The 6,110-nt window shown below is 55.4% G+C and overlaps 1 pseudogene; it reads right to left on the reverse strand.

Moving 5' to 3' along the window:
- Nucleotides 1-227: 227 nt before the first annotated feature.
- LOC117977429 (alpha/beta hydrolase domain-containing protein 17A-like) lies at nucleotides 228-5,905 on the reverse strand (annotated as a pseudogene).
- Between the last annotated feature and the right edge of the window lie 205 nt (nucleotides 5,906-6,110).

Consider the following 6,110-nt stretch of genomic DNA (forward strand, 5'->3'; position numbering starts at 1 on the left):
TTTCCACCCCCGAGGACTGGATGGGGCCTTTGTAATGGCTTCAAATTATAGTGAGAGTCAAACAAGACAATTGGTCAATGACTCCAACATCCCTCTCAGGGCTGCCTGACATGAGACAGGATGGATTGCATCTGATACACCCCCACCCTTCTTTCTTATCGGTATATTAGGTTTTTCTTATTGATGTGAACACACTCTATATTATACAAAATAAGTTATATTTATATTTCAAACCTGTGATGATTTTTAAATTATAGTAAAAATATATATAAAATTTACCATCTTAATCATTTTAGGTGTACAGATCATAAGTATTAACTATATTCACATTGCTGTGCAACAGATCTGCAGAAATTATCCATCTTGCAAAACTGTAGCTATTGAATAACAGCTCCCCATTTTCCTGCCTCTTGTGGTGGTTTTAAATACAATGCAATACATACTAGCTGAAAATAGAAAAAAGAAGTATATGAAAATGTTAAATGCATAGCACAAAAAATGAATAATAGGGTCACTTTGGTTATAACTTTAAATGAGAAAACTCAAAACAACAATCTATGATATATCATATAAAATGCACAATTTAAAAATTTTAAAATTTAATATTAACAAAAATAAATGTAATACACCACATAAGTATTCAATAAAACTAAATACAATTATGTTTAATTTTTTTAAACTGTGAAAAAGATCCTATTAACTTTTGAATATTTAGGCAAGGAAACCAAGTACATCTCTTCTTGAAAAAGTTTGATTCCAATTTTTTTTTTTTTTTTTTTTTTTGAGACAGAGTCTTGCTCTATCACCCAGGCTGGAGTACAGTGGCGTGATATCAGCTCACTGCAAGCTCCACCTCCCGGGTTCACGCCATTCTCCTGCCTCAGCCTCCCGAGTAGCTGGGACTATAGGCGCCCGCCACCGTGCCCAGCTAATTTTCTTTTGTATTTTTAGTAGAGACGGGGTTTCACCGTGGTCTCGATCTCTTGACCTCGTGATCTGCCCGCCTCGGCCTCCCAAAGTGCTGGGATTACAGGCGTGAGCCACCACGCCCAGCCAGTTTGATTCCAATTTTAACAGACAGGTGTTTTTGACAACCAGTTTATTTTCTTACTGAAATTTTCTTTTTTTTTTAAATTTTAAATCTTTAATTTCCGTTTTCACTTATTTTCTTCTTGCTTCCAAAAGGAAAGGAGTGCGTAGCTCTGTTGCCTGTACATCGTCCACAGCCCCTGGCTCGGGACAGGGTCCCCTAGGCCGCCCGGGGGTCCACATGCAGCCCCTGGGGGGCCGGCGCGGGGTGAGGTCCGGGGGCCGCCTTATTGCTGAGGTCCGGCCGGTTGGGGCCGCCGCTAGGCGCGCTGGCTGGGCAGCTCCTGGGAGATGAAGCGACGCAGGCGCTCCAGGTACTGGCTGTAGAGCTCGATGTCGTTGTGCCCGGCGCCCTCCACCCACAGCGGCTCCACTGCCTTGGGGCAGCGCTCGTAGAGCGCCAGCCCGTGTGAGAAGTCGATCACCTCGTCCTCCGTGCCGTGGATGATGAGCACGGGCGACGTGATCTTGGACACCCTCTCGATGTTAGGGAAGGCGTCGAAGCAGTAGGTCTTGGTGTCGGGGAAGGCGACGCGCATGCCCGAGGTGAGCGGCGAGTGCAGCACCACCGCGGCACACTCGTAGCGCGAGGCCAGGTCCACGGTGGGCACCGTGCCGATGCTCTGCCCGTACAGGATGATGCTGTCCGGGCTGATGTCGTACCTGGCGGCGCCGGAGCAGGGTCAGCCGCGGCCTCCGACGCGCGCGCACCCTTCCCACCAGCGGGCGTCCCCGGGCCCAGCTCCGGATGCGACCCTCCAGTCTCCCCACTCAGCCAAGTCAGTGGGTCAGGCCCAGGCTCCACACCAGTCCCGAGGGCCACCCCCAGCCCCCCAACACCACGGCGGTGGGCGAAGCCAGCGGCCCCGCCCCGTTCCCTGGCGCTGCCGTTCACTGGCGTTTCCTAGCAAGGATCTGCAGGGATCCCGCCTACGGAGTGCCCCTGGGGCGGGGGTAGGGGAGGCCCTGGCGCCTCTTCTCCTCCTGGTCACCCCTAGGTGCACACTGGGAACTGTGTGCCCCCCACATCCTGAATGCTTCACGCCTTCCTGCCCGGGTTAGAAAGCCGTTCCTGGTGCACTGGCCAGGACAGCGGACACTCTTCCTTCCTGCAGCCCTTGCCCACCCCCTTGGCCATGAGGAATTCAGGCAGCTGTGTCCCCAGATGTCTCCACCCAATTTTGGACTCTCGGAGTCCCCACGCCCAATGAGATGCCAGTGCAACCCAGGTCAGCATCGAAGGTGGTGGCTGCGGAGGTGGCACCCCCTCCCACCAGCACCTTCCCTTGGGAGTGGACAAGTCCTCGGCCACCTCAGCACCACCAGCTCCCACCCAGGGCCACCCCCACCCCCAGGTCATTGGTGTGCGGCCCTTGACCCAGCTGATCCAGCACCAGTTACAAGGCCTCCTCGTGCCCAGTCCCAACCACGCGGGACCCACCTGCCACCCTGCCCATGCCAGGACCCCACAACTCTCCTCCCACACGCTCCAGGCTCTGATCCCAGGCAGACGCCCTCTTGCAAGGCAGGAGCATGGGCAGGTGTGCATCCCCTCTGCCTGGCATTCGGACTCCACCAGCAGGGCTGTCCCCGTCCCTGGCCTGGAATCCCAGCCTCCTGGCAGCACTCCACAGCTCACCACTCACCCATGCCCCAAAGGATGCTGCCTGGCTTGTGCCTGTGGCCCCAGCTCTGCCTCAGCCTCCCTGGCCTGCTCCCTGGCAGCCATGGTCAGTAGTGTGCTGAGCCAGCCCAGCCCTGTCACCTGCTACAGGCACGAGCCCCCAGCTGCCACCTGGATGTCACCACTCAAACGAACAGGACACATCCCCAGTGGAGGCCCTGGGCACGCTCTGGCCTCCCCTTCACAGCTCTGGGCCTAGGTTCCTGCAGGACAAAGTGGCAGCAGGACAGATGGCCAAGCAGACGAGCTCAGAGCTGGCCATGGCGGGTGTGACCCTGCCAGTGGCCCAGGCAGTAGAGACAGGAGGGGCCGAGGAAGTTGCATGAAGTGGTGATTGGTGTCAGCGCCCCACACTGCTGGGAGGCCCCCAGAGCCAGGGTGGTGCCAGGGGACCAACTCCCAGGCCCACAGCAGGGACTGCCTGCAATATCACCAAGGCAACGAGGACCCCACCTCCCCAGGGCCTCTGACTTCTCAGAGTTGTGCCTGGTCCCCTGCGGGAGCAGGTCAGACCAGTGGGCTGGGCAGGGCCAGGACGAGACAGCCCCAGTGGATGGCGAGCAGGAAAGGCCACCAGAGGCCCACCCGGGTCTCCTCGTCCAAAGCAGCACTGGCCCGGGCGGTGCTCAAACACCGGTGAAGGGCCCAGGCAAGCGCAGGGCTGGGGACCTGGATGACTAGGAGGGCTGGATCTGGAATCGAGGCTGGCCCAGACCTCGGGTGTGTGCTGGGGGTCTGCACCTTACCCTGCAGGCCCTGCCCCAGGATGGCCAAGCTCCGCAGCCACAGGGCCTCGTGGGCCAGGCCTCAGGACCTGGATGCAGCAGCCTCACCTCACTTGGCCCCAAGTGCTGCCTCGGCCGATGGGCTCCCAGCCACACGTGCACAGACCCCCAGACCACCACCCACTCCCTCCCACCGGGTGGCATCCACGCCCCTGTGACAAGCTCAGCCCCTTCCCGTCCTCAGGCCAGGGGTTCCAGGGAGCCTGGCTCCACAGGCCAGGGTGTGGGAGGACCGCCTGGCCACACCTCAGCCATGTGGAGGTGGCACCTGCACACCCAAGCTCGCCTGTTCGGCTCTCTGGCCCTGTGCATCCACTGTGGCTCCCCTCCTGCAGGGCCGCCCAACTTCCTCCCAGGGAAGCCCGCCCCCCGGCCCCCGGCCTGGTTCCCTCTTGGGTGTGCCCAGGCTGAGCTGCCCCCAGGGTCGCCCTCACCTGGTGCGCAGGGCCTGCCAGGCGGCGTCGATGTCGGCGTAGAGGTTCCTCTCGGAAGGCCTGCCCGCGCTGGCACCGTAGCCGGAGTAGTCGTAGAAGATGTTGCAGTGGAGGCGGGAGCCCAGGCCAATGTAGAAGCTGCTCATCTGGCCCAGGTCCACGGCGTTGCCGTGCGAGAAGAGGACCGTGTACCTGGCACCAGGCACGCAGCGAACATACATACAGGAGACGCGGTTGCCGCGGGCGCTCTTGGTGGGGAAGACCTCGATGGTGTCCAGCTCGCGCTGGCTGTGCTGGAAGTCGGCGCGCTCCGTCAGGTGCAGCTTCCGGCGCCCGGGTGCGCCCGAGGCCCGCAGGGTCCCCGAGGGGGCGGCCCCGGCTCGGGCTCAGGCACCAGGGAGTAGGTGGCCTCCGGCGGCAGGAAGGCGAGCTTGGCAGCGATGCGGCCGGGGCAGGGCGGGCAGCAGAAAAGGCAGCAGAGCTCACTCAGCGACAGCCCGTTCATGGCGGGCGCCGCCCGGGCCGGGCCTCCACCGGGGCCCCCGCCAACAACGCCGCCCGGCCTGGCCCGGCAGGGGAGGGGTGGGGGTGCTCCGAGTCGCGGGCAGTGGGGAGAGCCCCAGACGGCAGCCCCGTTAGGAGGCCAGGGCCCAGCCCCATCGCGGTCCAAGCCGAGCCCCAGGGAGCCTCGCAACCACGGGTCTCCATGTCGTGCCCTGGGAAGCCCATTCCGACCCGCGCCCCCGGGCCCCAGGGCCGCGCTCCATGGCTCCCGGCCGCCCGCCCGTGCGTCCGTCGGTCCCTCTGCGCCCCGGCCCGGCCTCCTGCACCGCCACCGCCGCAGCTCCCCCACGGACGGAAGTGAGTTTACTGAAAATTTCAAGCCACAGAAAGAACAAAAGAAGTAATATCCATTATATTGTCCAAAACAATAGTACCTGGAAGATCTGGAGGCAAAAATGAAGCCTGAGAATAGCAGGACATAGACATATTTCATAACATAGACTCACAGCAGAATAATGGTTATGTTGGTTCATTAGGGAAGAAAACACTAAACAGCTCTTGCAAATACACTCAATATACAGTAAGATAGCTTGTGATTTTAACGAGTTAGCAAAGCAGAACAATGAGGCAAAAGCAAACAAAAACACTAAAAGAAATCCATTCTCTAGAAACATTTTTAAAGACTTTGCTAGATTTACCAAAGAATTCAGTATTGACTTATTCTGTCTCCATTTTATTTCATAATGGAACCTGTCTAATTTTATGCTAAATGTATGCTGTAAAGACACCTTGCTACTCTGAAAAAATAAGAGATCAGTGGATAAAAGACCATATTCTATTAAAAAAGAGTGTGTTTTGATGCATGATTTTGTGACTCTACATTTTTAAGTAAGGATGAAGAACTTGGTGATTAATTAAATGATTCCTCAGTTGCTCATCAATGCCATCAGATGCCTTAAGTATACTGTGAGGACAGCATCTGGAAGAAATGGAGGAGATCTGAGTAATAATTCAGATGGAGCCAATTTCCACAATCTTATTTTCCCATTACCTGCAGCTCTGAATTTAACTAAGTCTCTGTGTTAACAACTTGTATTGTTTATCTGGGTGAATGACCTCAGAAGACACCAGGCAGCTGGATGCCTGCACTTCTTTCGTGCTAATGGTTCATATAGTCTCCTCACCCCCAACACTTTGATACTTCCTTGAAACTGGATTACATATGAGATAGAAACAAAGAATGCAGGTGCCATAATGACTCTCAGGAGTCACTGAATCTGTGTTCATGATGCATTACTGTGCCAGCTGCCTCCCTCTTCTTGTGAAGGCCCTTCTTTATTCCTTGAGATGTGCTCATCATGAAATAGCTACAAGCATATCATCTGCTTGCCTTGCCCGTTATTGCAACCATGAAAATAAATTTGCAGCATCATATATAGCCCGAATATTCTCGAAAGATAATCCTAATAGCTCTAATAACAAAATAAGTTTTCTACGGAGTAGCTATATGTACATGCTCTCAGCTTATGTAAACTTGTGTTTTTATTGGTCTTAAAGCAACATTTTTCCTAAAATTGAGAAAAGAACTAAAGTTCTTTGTCATTATATGAAAAA

The sequence above is a fragment of the Pan paniscus genome, chromosome 23, assembly GCF_029289425.2.
Source record: "Pan paniscus chromosome 23, NHGRI_mPanPan1-v2.0_pri, whole genome shotgun sequence".
Lineage (NCBI taxonomy): Eukaryota > Metazoa > Chordata > Mammalia > Primates > Hominidae > Pan > Pan paniscus.